This window comes from Arvicanthis niloticus, chromosome 4, assembly GCF_011762505.2.
Source record: "Arvicanthis niloticus isolate mArvNil1 chromosome 4, mArvNil1.pat.X, whole genome shotgun sequence".
NCBI lineage: Eukaryota > Metazoa > Chordata > Mammalia > Rodentia > Muridae > Arvicanthis > Arvicanthis niloticus.
In genome coordinates, this window is record NC_047661.1 from 112932327 (window position 1) to 112949678 (window position 17352).

Here is a 17352-nt window from a genome sequence, read left to right on the forward strand (position 1 = left end):
CTTCTACATGAACCAATATGCCTCAGGCTACATAGATGTGAATAGTTCTGCCTGTTTCCTCTGTAGGTAACTTTTTTCCTTTCTTTAGGATTATATTTGATATTTTGATTTATGGCATAAGTTTAGGCAAAGATATGTTCTGATCTGATATAGAAAATATAACCAAGCAATATAGACTAATTTTTTTCTGATGAGAAGAGTTATAGAAGTTCTCATAATAAATGAAAATAGAAAGAATAGTGAAAGTAGCCTTAAGAGTAACATGCTGATCTGTAAGTGCTACATTTAATGTAAGTGCTACATTTCAGAGCCAGCAGAATCCTTGGGAATAACCTGGTGATGCAACTCAAAGTCTTATAAAAGGAAAACAACAGAATCCAACTCAACTGGTAAAAGAACAGTGAAGAATTCAATCCAAGGCCAAAAGGAATTTTTGAAACAGTTGATTGAAATGATAAACAAAATTAACAAATTCTTAGCTAAACTAACCCCTACACACACACACACACACACACACACACACACACACACAGGGTGCAGAGGGAGAGATCCTAAGATTAGAGATAAAAGGGAAAATATAAAAACAGATACCTTGAGATACTGAAAGTCATTAATGAAATGGCAAAAATACCACAGAATTCTTTAAATGATGCACACAAACACACACAAACACACTTGAAAGACTGTGTGCAAAATTTAAGCATCGGATCTAAACTCAGAGTAAGACTGGTATGGTAATAAAAAGTTGTTTTCCAACAATGGGAAATTTGACTCTCAATGAATTCAGAGCTGAATTTTTTAAAGAAAGTCACATCAATTTTCTTCAAACTAGTCCATGAAATAGGAAGAAAAGTATTTTTCCAAGGTCACTCTGCAAAGCCATTATTATCAAGATGCCAAAACTTGACAAAAACATACTAAAAAGTAGAATAGAAAACTATAGAACAGTATGTCAATGAACATCTATTCAATAAAATAATTGCAAACTAAAGTTAATAACACACTGAAAATGTAATATACTGCACCCAACATGGTTTTATTTAGGAATGGAATTATGGTTCAATATATGCACATTAATAAATGTTTAATAGCACAAGAAAATAATCAAGGATACAAATAATACCATCATTTCAACAGGTTCAGAGAATGGTCTTATATCAAATTGAACATGCCTTCATGATAAAAATCCTGGTGAATATAGGTATAAAGGCTTGTGCTTTCATGTAATAACAGCTACGTACACTGCCAACATTTTCCCAATGAGGAAAACTGAAACAATTTTCTCTAAAATTAGAAGTAATACAAGAGTGTCCATGCTCATTGCTCTCTTTCAATGTACGTGCTAATGTCTTGACAGTCAGATGATGAAAAAGAAGAGAAGTGTAGATCAGAAAGTATCAAGTCAAATGAACTATATGTAGATGATGTGACCCTGTATCTAAAAGCTCTAAGCCTTTTCATGCTCATATTGCATTGCTGCATGTCACAAGTGCCAGACAGAACTACAAGAATTTAATACTTACCTTTCTGGGTTTAGATCTTGCTTGGATCCAGTTCCTCCTTTCTGTCCTTATTCTAGGTTATTCTTCATTAGGGATAATTACTTTATAACACTGTATCTTCAGAGTTTGTGATTTGCTTTTTTCCCCTAAGGACTCACAACTAAGAGTTTAATATAAATTTTAGGAAAGACATGGAACATGACAGGATGAATAGTTCTTGGACTATTAGTGTTCTTGAAACTCCTGGGGATGGGACAGATATTTCATATCAGGAAATGAACAAAAACTATTGGGGATTAAGAGAAGAATGCTATAATTTGTACATAAACCTTAAGAAAGTTATGTATTAAATACTTGGTCCCAGGATAGTGGAACTAATTTTGAGAGATTCTGAAAACGTAAGTTGTTCACATAAAGTACTTTGTCACACTGATAGAGAACTAACTGACCAAAGATTGACCATGTCCTTAGGAGATGAAAATCTCTACTTATGCTGAGGGCTTAATATTAGTAATTTGGTTTTCCATTCTTATTTTGTTAACAACTCTGTTACCTACCACACCACTCTTACTGTCCCACAGGAATGGCAACTTTTCTCCTTTACTTTATGAGAAGTTGTAGTATTCTACAACTATAATATTCAACATGCTGAAGCTTCACAACGAGCTATCATGATCCATAAAATATATCTAGAGTTTTAAAATTAACAATAGTGTCAGTAGCAAATCAATTTTTGTATAGATTTTTGTCTCCTCCAAACAATGATCCATGATTTCAAAAACAGAAATCAATAGGGCTAGGGGCTAATTCATAAAACATTCTTATTATATGCTCAATTGAAACCTGAGCAAAATTTGTACTATAGCTGAATAAATAGTGACTGTGGCTAGACATATCACTTAAACAATAGAAATGTTAGTGTTGTTTAACACATAAAAATAATATGTGTGGGTGTAATAAAGCTAATGAATATAGTAGAGTATTAGACTTAATCTAATGTTTATATAGTTATGTTGGTAGCAATAATGACAATTAAGCTAACATCACTGTAAACTACACATATGGCTGTTATATTATTTCAGATTTTCAAAAGTTTGTGACACATAGTGCTGGTAATTTTTATATATGGAAAAGTAAGATTTGAATAATTGGCTAAGGCTGCCCAGTTCATTAACAAAGAGCAGTCCAGTCTTTATTAGACAAAAATTCATGAAATTTTAACATATATTTTCTCCTATTTGTATTGGCATAGTTGCCTCATTTGTTTTGCATTCATTATATAATTTCTCCCCTACGTTAGCATAACTACATGACAGCACATTGAGAGATACCCTTCCATTCTTCAGAGCAGAGAATCCATTTCTCAAGAGACAAATGCTATTCTGAGGCTAACAGTTTTACCTTCACCCTTAGCATCTGAAAAGCCAGATTCTACAAACCTCCAGAATAAATTCATTATTTTTATATTGGGGCTTTATATAACATGTCATATCCATCTAGAAGAATGCACATTTACAGACTACATAGGATGGAGGCACTGTCTGATACATACTTTGTGAAGCAGTATGCTAAGTCATTTGCATGAGCAGCAATCAAATGAGAATGGTTCCTGGGAAGAAAACATCATCTTGGACCAACATCCTTGGCACAAGGGCATCAAGTGGAAAGTCCCTGGATTTCTGAGTATTTTTCAGTTTCTACTGAGACAGAATGATATGGATCTTTTCCTCCTTTTTTCTAATAGTCTACCGAAACTTACCTGTATATCAAAGACAGGAGAAGACACTAAGTTAGAAGAGGGAGTGTTGGAAGCTGGATGAGGAAAAGGAGTTATCTGATATTATTTTATTATATATATATACAATTTTAAGATATTGTATCTTAAAATGGATAAATAAAGTAAAAGGAAAAAAAAACAGATACTGTCCTATACTCTACTAATGAACTTGTTGAAAAAGAGTTTAAGAAAACAACCTCATAGTCTAAAAATATATATAAAAAAGAAGAAATCCTAGGAAATACCTAACCAATAATTAAAAATCTGCTACAATAAAAAATTACATAACACTAAAGGAACACATTTATAGGAAGACATCATGTTTATTGGGTGAGAAAAATTAATATTGTAAAAATAGTCAAACTCCAGGAAAAATATACATATTCAATGCAAGCTCTATCAAAATACAAATAGCATTATTCACAAAATGTAGAAGGAAAATCCTAAAATTTGTATAGAATCAAAAAAGTCCAAATAGCAAAGATATTCTTGAGCAGAAAGAACAATGAAGGAGACATGACAATATCTGAGCTTAAATTATACTGCAGAGCCATAGTAACTACCATGTCACAAAACAAACACACAGACCACCTAGATAAAGTATAAAAAAGGAACTGAACCCATACCTATAGCCACATGATTCTAAACAAAGATACTAAAAACACAGTTAGCCAAAGGACAACATCTTCAACGAATGATTCTGAGAAGACTGGATATCCATGTACAGATGAATGATATTTGGTTCTCATTTTAAATAAATGCCAATTCAAAACTTATCAAAGAGCTTCATGTAAGACCCCCAAATTGTGAAACTATACAGGAAAATAAAAGGGATATATTTTTATGTATTGGCACAGGCAAAGATTTCATCATTGTAGTAACTGAGGAAATAATATAATATTAAGCAAGTAAGACTTCATCATATATATGTATATATGTATGTATATGTATGTATACATATACAATATATTATATATAATATATACAAATAATATATAATATTTAATATGTATAACATACATATTAGATATGTGATATATAATAAATTATATGTGTGTATATATAATTTCAATAAAAACATGTAGATTGAAGACACAGTCTAAAAAAGGGCTGAAAAAATTTTCAATATCTAATGTAACAGAAAAATAATATCTAAAATCCATAAATAGCTCTAAGCCTTTTCATGCTCATATTGCATTGCTGCATGTCACAGTTGCCAGACAGAACTACAAGAATTTAATACTTATCTTTCTGGGTTTAGATCTTGCTTGGGTCCAGTTCCTCCTTTCTGTCCTTATTCTAGGTTATTCTTCATTAGGGATAATTACTTTGTAACACTGTATCTTCAGAGTTTGTGATTTGCTTTTTCCCCTAAGGGCTCACAACTAAGAGTTTAATATGAATTTTAGGAAAGACATGGAACATGACAGGATGAATAGTTCTTGGACTATTAGTGTTCTTGAAATTCCTGGGGATGGGACAGAGATCTCATATCAGGAAATGAACAAAAACCGCTGGGGATTAAGAGCAGAATGCTATAATTTGTAATAGACCTTAAGACAGTTATGTATTAAATACTTGGTCCCAGGATAGTGGAACTAATTTTGAGAGATCTGAAAACATAAGTTGTTTTAATGTGTGGTTGTAATAAAGTTAAGAATATAGTAGAGTATTATATTTAATCTAATGCTTACATAGTTATGTTGGTAGCAATAATCACAATTAAGCTAACATCACTATAAACTACACACATGGCTGTTATATTTATTTCAGATTTTCAAAAGTTTGTGACACATAGTGCTGGTAACCTTTATGTGTGGAAAAGTAAGATTTAAATAATTGGCTAAGGCTGCCCAGTTCATTAACAAAGAGCAGTCCAGTCTTTATTAGACAAAAATTCATGAAATTTTAACATATATTTTCTCCTATTTGTATTGGCATAGTTGCCTCATTTGTTTTGCATTCATTATATAATTTCTCCCCTACGTTAGCATAACTACATGACAGCACATTGAGAGATACCCTTCCATTCTTCAGAGCAGAGAATCCATTTCTCAAGAGACAAATGCTATTCTGAGGCTGTTTTACCTTCACCCTTAGCATCTGAAAAGCCAGATTCTACAAACCTCCAGAATAAATTCATTATTTTTATATTGGGGCTTTATATAACATGTCATATCCATCTAGAAGAATGCACATTTACAGACTACATAGGATGGAGGCACTATCTGATACATACTTTGTGAAGCAGTATGCTAAGTCATTTGCATGAGCAGCAATCAAATGAGAATGGTTCCTGGGAAGAAAACATCATCTTGGACCAACATTCTTGGCACAAGGGCATCAAGTGGAAAGTCCCTGGATTTCTGAATATTTTTCAGTTTCTACTGAAACAGAATGATATAGATCTTTTCATCCATATTTCTTCATGGAAACAGATAAGTCTTCGCCTACTTAAAACACAGTTTACAGATAGCTGCTGTCACTGACTTTGACAATTCTAGCAACTCCCACATAATGACAACCATAAAACTTATCTAAAGAAATTACCCACCACCCCCTTATCCCCTATACACAGACACAGGCAACCCACAGGACTCTCAGAAATCAACCGAAAATTAAGTTGAACTTTAAAGTTTGTATTGACTAGTAATTATACTTCTTAACAGACTATAACTCAGAAAATATAAAAGCTTTTTATCAAAAACACTTGCTAGAAATTCAAGTGAGCCTCTAGGAAAAAGACACCTGCCATAGCAGTTACCCTGTGCTTGGCCCCCTTTCTTGTGGCTTCCCACTACTGGAAGTTCAAGAAAGAGAAGAGAGCTCTAGTCAGAAATTCTGTATCAGGTCTTGACATTTGCTAGGTATTCTGGGTAAATTTTTCTTATCCACAGAAATCTGGTTTTGTTTTCTTAACATGATATTTTTCTTTGAGTCAGGGTCTCACTTTGTAGCTAAGGTTGGACCTGAATTTCAGAATGCCATTGGTCTTCAACTCATGATTCTCCTGTCTCTGCATTCCAAGGTCTGGAATTGCAACTCTACATCACAATATCTGGCTCTTAATATGAAATTGAGTCTTCATAATCCTTGCTTACTTTCTTTTTAGAATTGCTTTGAAAAATATACATGAAATGTATACATGAAACCTACACTGACATACATATACCACAGACAGACATACAGAGAGAGAGAGAGAGAGAGAGAGAGAGAGAGAGAGAGAGAGAGAGAGAGAGAGAAATACAAAGACAAATCAATTACTTGTTATTTCTCTTCTCAGATTTCAAGTGAATGGTTATGGCCCCAAGCAGATAAGGAAGATGCTCCATAAGACTCCAGGATCTCATCTCTTGCCCAAACCCACATTAACATTAACTCCATTCCAGTACTTTCTAGCTATCAACTCATTATTTGCTTTTGGAGAAAACTCCTTTTCTTTCCTTTCATTTGCTTTTTTTCTTTTTGCATTTGTTTCTACAATTCCTACATAAAACAAAAGAAATCTCAACTTCAGAACTTTGGGAAATGATGGTCAGATTCTTCATGTGGTTATTCCTGCCAAGTGGCTGGTTGGTCTTCACAATGTACATTCTGCTTCTCTCTTCTTTTTTAGAAGATATGACCAGCTGTGTTTCTTAGAGATTTGTAGTAAGGAAAAAAGAGCAATTCATTACAGTGAAGTCTTCATCATTCTTAAAATCTATTATTATTGTTGTTATTATTATCATTATTATTATTATATGATTATGTATATAAAGTTGTATCTATAGGGTTATGATCATACATCATTACATATGTACATAGAGAATTGACATGTGGCAGTACCTCTGAGCTGAAATACTCTGTCCTGAGGAGAAGAATATCTTTTTTTTCATCATTCCTTTTTGTTTCCCATTTTTTATTGGATATTTTATTTATACTTCAGATGCCATCCCCTTTCCCCATTTCCCCCCTTAGAAAACCCCTGTCCCATGCCCCCTTTTCCTTTTTGCACTTATACATTTTTTAAAAAATGTTAATCATAGGCCTTATAAGTTTGGTATTGCTCAATCAAAGGTGTAACCCACTACCCAACCTAGATATATCAACTATCTTTGACTGGTGGAGATACATGAACATCTGCCTCCCTGTCTCCCCACTCTTTCTTTCTTTCATCACCTAGTTGGAGAAGAATATCTTAAGACTCAGTAAATAAGCAAGCATCCCATGTCTGAGAATGCTGAAAGCTGAAACTTAGAAGATTCAAAAAGCCCTATCCCAAGGTCACAGACAAGATAAACAATGACTGGAGAGAGAAGGAACTGCAATCTGCTCAGCTGCCTGCAGACTGCAGAGAAAACTCCAGGGTTGCTTTTCAGTGAGTCCGCATTGCCTCTTCTTTTGCTCAAATCAGTCAAGAAAATTTCTTATACTGGAAAGTAACACTTTTCTCCTCATTTACCTTCCCAGTGTTGCTCACACTAGCTTTTCAGCATGTCATCACCTGTGTGATCCTCATGGAAAATGACTGAGACCCTCAAAAATATTTTATTATGGGAAATGACACTTTCAAAGAAAATAGAAGTAATTACAGGTCTAATGAGAAATTCACAAGCCTCTGCTGCCAAGGTCCCCAGAGCAAAGCCCAATGCTCTATCAAAGTCTCTGGAGCAATATCTCATTCTGAGCAAACCTGCCCTCCTGCTTGCCAATCTTACTATTTTCTGTGATCTAGTTATTTTGTTGCTTGTAAGTGAAATTCTTCCACAGTCCCATGCAATTATGGAGAAGCATAGGAATATCTGTATACTCTATATGGCTGTCAATATAGAATGGGCTTGGAAGAAAACATCTCCCCAGAGAAGTGATTAAACACTAAGCAGTGAGTACCCAGATGAAACTTAGCCACAAAAAGGAAACTGCCCATTTCAAGGACATTTCTTGTAATGCCCATTATAGAGTAACCATACCGCTCAAATTCATGTAGAACCCCTGACCCATAGAGTGAAGCATTGAGAGAGGGAGACTTTAGGTAGAAACCCATGAACTTAGCAGGTTTGTAGCCTTCTGGTGAGATTGCTGTCATGCATAGAAAAAGACCAGTATATTCCCTTTCTCCATCTACCCTGTGAACTCACGGCTGGGAAGCAGCTGTGGGAGCCAACATAGGATGGTGGCAGATGGAAGCTCCTTCATCCTGAACTCCTCAGCCTTCAGGACCCGAAGAGATCAATTCCTACCATCAAACCAGGTACTCCGGTGTCCTTTGTGCTGGCATATCAACTGACAGGAAGGAGTACAAAGTGGAAGGAGACACAGACTCTTTCTTTGTAAGACTCTTAATTTGTCAAAAGAGATTTTATAGCACCATTGTCCTGTGTACCTTTATTGGCCAACATTACAGCTAACTTGTCACAATGACCATTGTTTCATAAGATGATTAAGGGTATATTCTACATTCAGACTTAACAAAGAGTAGTTCAGATGGATGGAGTGGTGCATCCCTGTAGTCCTGTTGGTTAGGAGGCTGAGGTACAACAATCAAGAGCTCAGGCCAGACTGGGTTACATAGCCAAACCCTGCCTCAAAATTAAAACAATAGTTGAATTATATAACAAATTGAGCTTGGTAGTTCTAATAATGTATATACTGTATATTATCATATTTGCACAGAATGCTGATATACTATAAATGTAATAAATACAAAAAAATCTATAGTTGCTTTGACCTTTTTACAACAGTCAAAATTGCCTTTTTAAGACTAGAGTTTAGTTTGTATAAAGGTGGGTCATTGTCTTAGCCTGATCTATTGCTGTAAAGAAAGCAAAGCCACACTTACAAAAGAAAGCGTTTAACTGAGGGCTTGCTTACAGTTTCAGAGGTTAGTACGTTATCATCATGGTTTAGAGATCAATTCCTGCCATCTGGATTGGCAGCAGACATGGCACTGATGCAATAGCTGAGAGCTTTATGTCTGCATAGGCAGAGAAAGAGAAGAGAGAGAGAGAGAGAGAGAGAGAGAGAGAGAGAGAGAGAGAGAGAGAGAGAGAGAGAGAGAGAGAGAGAGAGAAAGAGACTAAGCATGGAATTGGTGGGCTTTTATATGTCAAAGCCCACCTACAATAACTACTACCAACAAGGCCATACTTACTACAAAAAGATACTATACTTTTTAAATCTTTTAAACCTTTCAAACAGTTCTAGTCTCTAGTGATTAAGCATTAAACTGTGTGAACCTATGGAGGTCATTCTCATTGAAACCATCACAATCACAGAGGTAGCTCAACAGTTAAGACCACTCACTACTCTTTCAGAAGACCCCAATTCATTTCCTAGCATCTATGTTTACTGGCTCAAAATTGCCTTTTCCCTCCAACTCCAGGAGATCTAACACCCTCTTCTGAACTCTACTAACACCTGCACACACACAGGTGACATATATTCATACACACACACACACACACACACACACACATTAAAATAAGTTTTATATGGAAAAGAACAATGTACGGATCAATGACTACAAATGGTAATGACTACAAGTATAAAAATATTCTGTACTTCCTTTTTAGATTTCTGTCCAAAGCCCTTATCATTCCACTCAGCAATATTCTTATTTTTTAAGATTTTATCATGTTTATTCTCAATGTACATCCACATATATATACATATTTTAAATGTGTAACTAATACAATTAGCACATTATACCTAGTTTACAAGTTATCTTTTTTTTTTTTTTTTTGGAGGGCTGGCTAATACAGTGGGTTTTTTTTTTTTTTTTTGCTTTTTTTTTATAATTTATTGTTATTGGATATTATATTTACATTTCAGATTTTATCCCCTAATCTGCCTTCCTCCTACCACCCAGGGACCTCCTATCCCATTCCCCTCCTCATGCTTCTATGAGGATGTGCCTCTACCTACACCCCCACTCCCACCTCTGCACCCTCGAATTCCCCACCCACTTGGTGTTCATCCTTCATGGGACCAAGGATCTCCTCTCCCACCTATGCCCTACAAGACCATCCTCCCCTTCATGTACAGATGGAGTCATGGGTCCCTCCCTATGTGCTCCCAGGCTGGTGGTTTAGACCTTGGGGAGCTCTGGTTGGTTGGTATTGTTGCTCTCCTCATGGGGCCTTTCTGCTCCTTCAGGCTTCTCTCTAAATTCTCCATTGGGAAACCCTTGATCAGATCAGTGGTTAGCTATGAGCATCAGCCTCTGAATGTGTCAGTCTTTGGCAGACCTCTAAGGAGACAGCTATATCAGGCTCTTGTCATCATGCACTTCCTGCCATCCACATCAGTGTTTACCTTTGGTGACTGCACATGGGATGGAGACCCAGGTGGAATGATCTCCAGGTGGCTCCTCCTTCAGTTTCTGTCCCACACTTTGTTTCCATATTTGCTCCCTTGAGTATTTTTGTTATTCCTTTTAAGTAGGACAGAGGCATCCACACTTGGTCTTCCTTCTTCGTGAGCTTCATGTGGTCTGTGTGTTGAATATTGGGTATTGTGAGCTTCTGGGCTAATATCCAATTATCAGTGAGTGAAAACCTTTGTGATTGAGTTACCTCAATTGAGATCATATTTATCTCAAACAAATCAGTAACCTTCCTCTACTGGAAAGAAAAACAGGCTGAGAAAGAAATTAGGAAAATGACACCCTTCACAATAGATACAAATAGTATAGAATACTTTGGTGTGACTCTAACCAAGCAAGTGAAAGATCTGTATGACAAGAACTTCAAGTCTCTGAAGAAAGAAATCGAAGAAGATCTCAGAAGATGAAAAGATTTCCCATGCTCATGAGTTGGCAGGATTAATTTAGTAAAAATGGCTATCTTGCAGAAAGCAATCTACAGAATCAGTGTAGAAATTAAAATCCCAACTCAATTCTTCAGAGTTAGAAAGAGAAATTCTCAAATTCATTTGTAATAACAAAAAAGCCAGGATAGTGAAAACTGTTCTCAACAATAAAAGAACTTCTGGAGGAATAACCATCCCTGACCTCAAGCTGTACCACAGAGCAATAGTGATAAAAACTGCATCGTATTGGTACAGAGACAGGCAGGAAGATCAATGGAATAGAATTGAAGACCCAGAAATGAAACCACACACCTTTGTTCACTTGATCTTTAACAAAGAAGCTAAAACTATCCAGTGGAAAAAGGACAGCATTTTCAACAAAGGGTGCTGGTTAAACTGGAGGTCAGCATGTAGAAGAATGAAAATCGATCCATTCTTATCTCCTTGTACAAAGCTCAAGTCAAAATGGGTAAAAGGATCTTCACATAAAACCAGTTACACTGAAACTAATAGAAGAGAAGATGGGGAAGAACCTTGAATACTTGGGTACAGGGGAAAAGTTCCTGAACCGAACACCATTGGCTTATGCTCTAAGATCAAGAATTGACAAATGGGACCTCATAAAATTGCAAAGCTTCTGTAAGGCAAAGGACACTGTCAATAGGACTAAATGGCAACCAACGGATTGGAAAAAAATCTTTACCAATCCCATGTCTGATAGAGGGCTAATATCAAATATATACAAAGAACTCAAAAAAAAATTAGACTCCAGACAACCAAATAACCCTATTAAAAATGGGGTACAGAGCTAAACAAAGAATTCTCAACTGAGGAAACTCGAATGGCCAAGAAGCACCTAAAGAAATGTTCAACATCCTTAGTCGTCAGGGAAATGCAAATCAAAACAACCCTGAGATTCCACCTCACACCAGTCAGAATGGCTAAGATCAAAAACTCAGGTGATAGTAGATGCTAGCAAGGATATGGGGAAAGAGGAACACTCTTCCATTGTTGGTAGGATTGCAAGCTGGTACAAGCACTCTGGAAATCAGTCTGGCAGTTCAGCAGAATATTGGAGATAGTATTCTCTGAAGATGCAGCTGTACCACTCCTGGGAATATACCCAGAAGATGCTCCAACATATAACAAGGACATATGCTCCACTATGTTCATAGCAGCCTTATTTATAATAGCCAGAAGCTGGAAAGAACCCGAATGTCCTTCAACAGAGGAATGGATACAAAAAAATGTGGTACATTTACACAATGAATTATTACTCAGCTATTAAAAACAGCGAATTCAAGTAATTCTTAGGTAAATGGATGGAACTAGAAAATAATTATCCTGAGTGAGGTAACTCCATTCATTTATAATGTTAGTAATTTGTGTTTTTTTTCATTGTGTTCATCCAGAGAGCATATAAATTTTATTGATATTAAAGAACCAGCTTTTATTTCACTGCACAATCTCTATTAATTTTGTTTCAATTCTATCGATCTCTGCTCGAATTTCCCTATTTCTTTTCTTCTGCTTAATTGTGTTTGCTTTCCTTTTCTACTCCTATAAGATCTAAGCACAGATAACTGCTTTCAGATCTTCCTTCTGCTCTCATAAGAGTTGTGCATCCCTACTCTGGAATGTGGAAATCTGAAATGCTGAACAAAAAAAATTATCTTGACCCATTAAAAACAATGTATCCTTTGTAGCTAGGTGGGATTCTCCATGAAAGCTTGCAGATTATGGTAAATAATTGACACTTGTTTCAGCTTAATATGCCAATGGTCCTTTCTCTACAAGAATCCAAGACGTGTGTGTGTCATCGGCCATGCATTTTTCATGGTAATGACGGTGATGTTTCTTTTCTTCTTCTTTTTTTTTTTTTTAAGGCTAACTCACAACTGCCTGTAACTCCAGTACCAGGGGATGCTACGCCCTCTTCTGGCTTTCCAGGAACCTGCATGCACAAAATGCACATACATACACTCAGGCCCACACACATACACATAAGATAAATCTAAAAACTTTTGTTTAATTTTTAAGAGTATAGTTTTATTCCATAATCCTTGTCTTTTTTCACGGAGACATTTAAAAACAGAAGCGAGCAATTTAACAAAAAACTCTTTCATTCTAATTTATTTTTAGTAAATACCATTCCTACTTGATATTTGATTTATTGGTTTTATTTACATATTTAAGTCTCATTGTAGTACACAGGATAGAAGAGGTCCTCACTAAATGGGCATTGATTAGATAAATATAACATACACAGACACACACACATACACACAGAGAGAGACACACACATCATTGGTAATTTCATTATATATCAATTAAAAGTTTGAATAAAAAGATGATAAAACCTGAATCCATTTCACATGAATACATGATGCACAGTACCTTGTACATTAGACCAGATGTTCCAAAGACATTTTGAGGAAGTAATTGTCAAATAGATATTGGATCGTAAATGTTTATGTCAATAAGCAAACACTGGCTCTATTTTTAAAGACGTTTTAGTAACTTCAATAAATCTGAAAGTATTTAATTTTAAAAATAAAGAAAATATTAAAGCAAATAATGAAACTAAAAAATGAATGGAAAGAATTAAAACATACATCACAAAAAAATTCACATATAAGAAAGCCTATAACATATATAAGATGTTCATATATGTAACATTAAGTATTGCTTATAAGTTAGTACTAAGAAAATTCACAGAATTTTTAAGCACATAGTACCATTTCTACCTACTGAAATGATAAAATTGAAAATAAGTTTACCTTAGCATTATGGTGAGAATAAATATAAAACCTTAAAACCTTTTCATCAAAACTATTCGGTATTTCTCATTTTAATTTTCTTGAGAATTCCATACTTATAATAATGAATTTTGATAAAACCCATCCCTCCATTTTCTCTCCTCCCCCACACCAATGTTTCTCTTAACTTTATGTGTTCTCTCTCCTTTTTAAAATACAGTATTCACTTAATATTACCCATAAGTACATGGGTGCAGGGAAATTGATCTATTGGAGTATGAGCTGTGACCTCATGAGCCACCCCACCCCAGCCATTCATTCAGACACAGCTACTTAGAGCTGATACGTACTTGGCCTCCCATGTCTAATAAATAAAGTATTGCTACAAACATTCCCCACCACAAGCACTTAAAGTTCTTCTGCTCCATCTTTCATGATGACCCGTGAGCTACAGAGATGAAGATGCTATAAATGTCCCACTTGGAGTTGAACAGCACACAGTCTCTTGTTCTCAGCACATTGACCAGTTATGAGGCTCTGTGTTAATCACCACCTTCTGTCACATTATAGCTGCTAAGACTACCCATTGTGAAAAGAAGCTACAGAGAACCAACTGTTCTCTGCCAAACAAAATCTAACTGAGGAAGGCAGAATCAGTAAGAATAATTACAGAGGCATTGGTACATGTACTTTGCCCTCTTCTCCTGCTCTGTGACCAGGGGAACATTTTCTTTAGCTGAAAAATTATGAACATTGCAGCAAAAACTTATGTAGCTGGAGAGATGGCTCAGTCATTAAGAGTCCAGTCTGTTCTTCTAGAGGACCCAAATTCAACTTCCAGCACCCACATGGGGGCTCCCAATTATAGCTCCAGTTCCAGGGAATCAATGTCCTCTCTTTTAGCTTCTGTGATCACAAGACACAGGCATGGTAAATACACACACACACACACACACACACACACACACACACGCACGCACGCACACAAACACACACATAAAATACTTTTTAAAAATCTGTGTGAAATATTCTGTTTAAAAAATTCTTAGCAAGAAAAAAAATGGCAAACCTGGTTTAGTGTCAATCTTTAGAAGAAAAGAGAATAAGAGAGCTCACCACCAAACCTGACAATCTGAGTTTGATTCCATATAATGGAAATAAAGAACAGTTTTCCTACCTACACATACACACTGCAGTGTGTGTGTGTGTGTGTGTGTGTGTGTGTGTCTCTGTGTGTGTGTGTGTGTGTGTGTGTGTGTGTGTGTGTGTGTGTGTGTGATATTTTGTACTGGAGGAGGCAGCTATAGAACAGCAGCGGGATCCATGTAATAAAGCAAGACACCAGGGAAGAAGATTTTTTTTCCTAACCCTAATTGATCTAACAGACACTAATTTATTCCAAATAAAACCAGGATCAGTGTGTTTAGGCTGGCATGCCCACGGGTTGGCCATGATGTAAGCATGCTGATGTGTGAGAAATAAACAAAGCATTGGCATAGAGGACAGCAGGAAAGAATCATGGTGATTTATGAATTTCTCAACTACCTGTGAAATAGAATAGTGTTGTTTGAATGGGGGTTTCAGTTATAAATGAACTTCCAATGCTTTTACAGTAGTTTCTTTTAATTATATATTTCCTCATTTTTGAGAATTTGTTTCATCAATAAAAGACATAAATGATATGCTGAGCATAAAGAACAAATAAGAGTAATACGAATTCAAGAAAAGCTTATGTTAAATTTTTCTTTGGTTCTAGGAATTTTAAATTTCCTGTCTAATTGTTTCAATGACCCACATCTTTCAAGGTCCACGTATGTGTGCAGTTTTTATAGTTCCTCTTATTGTTGATTTCTCTTTTTATGTCATTATAATCTGATAATGTACAAGAAACCATTTTGATTCTGTTTTTTATTTGCTATGGTTTGGTGTATGGCTTGGGAAAAGAAAATCCTAAAGTTCATACAAAAGCAATAACGATATCAAATTACTGAAGTTACCCTGGTAAGAAAGTAATGCATTCTCCATTCTCAAATTATGCTACAGAGTCATAGGGGCAAAAAGAGTCTGATAGCGGTATTAACAAAGACAAACGGAACATGATAGAAGGTCCAGAAATAAAGCAACATAGCCTCAGCTAGTTTCCAACAAAGCTGTCAACACATACAATGGGGTAAAAACCAAACAGCTTCCTTGACAAACTGCATTGAGAAAAGTAGTCTTCCACATTCATAAAAATAAAACTGAAGCCATATATCTCATTAGACACAAAATAATCAATCCAAAATAGATTAGAGAACTTAAAATATAAGGCTTGAAACTTTGAAATTGTTAAAGTATCAATACAGCACTTCAAGATACAGTCATGGGGCTTTTTATAAAGGACTCCAATAGTATAGAACATAGTCCCCTCAAGAACTAACACTGGCGTTGTGTGAAATTAGGACATTATATAATTATATTAAGATCAGTTCTCCAAGATGACATCATAAGAAATTTTAATGTGAATGCCTGAAAACAGAATCATAATATACATTGAAACAATTGATGCAACCTTTTCGAGTACATATATGAATCCACCATTTTAGTCAGTTTCTCAAACTTTTTTCAGAAATAAAAAGATAAAATCAACAAGAAAAGTAATAAAATGAATAAATCAGGACACAGTTGGATACAATAGGAAGTAGTAGTACATAAATGGGATCTCCAATGGCTGAGTGGACATTTATCCTAGGCATATAGAATATTCTAGATAGCCTACATGCAGAGCCAAAAATTAAAAGAATAGACATCATAAAATGTCTGCTCTCATACATCAATATGAACAAGCTAGACATCAATAATAGAACAAAAGGGTATGTCCCCAATAACAAAGATTAAATGATGCAAGGCTCAAAGGAAAAATTTGAGAACATTTTTAAAAATGTTTTAAACTGAAGCTGAAATCATTTTACATATCAATTTGCCATTTTCTTATAGAGCAAGGGTATTTCTAGTCTGTAATCCTGCTGTTGGGCTGCTTAATACTGACCCTGGTGAATTGAAAATGTATATACAAACAAAACCTTGCACACAGATGTTTCTAACAACTTTATTCAAATATCCTCAAAAATCAGATGGTTATCAATGAGTGGCTAGATAAAATATGCATCACCATACAACAGGATATCATTTAATACTAAAAATACCGAGGTATTAAACAAAAAATAATACAGAGAAAACTGAAATGAAAGAAACCCTTTGGGAAAAGTCAACATCCTGCATGATCCCAACTGTATGGTATTCCAGAAAGCTAAAATATGGAGGCAGTAAAAAGAGAGGGTACCCATGTAAAAGGAATGCATAGCCATGTGTGTCTCTCTGGCTAGTGCTGGAGGAATGGAGTGAGATTTAGGGAGTTGGGCAGTGGGGATGGCTTGCTACCCAGTCTAGACGGTCAGCAAGTTTTAAGTGTCTCAATGAAGAAGGTGAAAAGGCAATGATGAGACAGCTGACATCAAGCTCTGGTGTCACACGTTTGCCCACA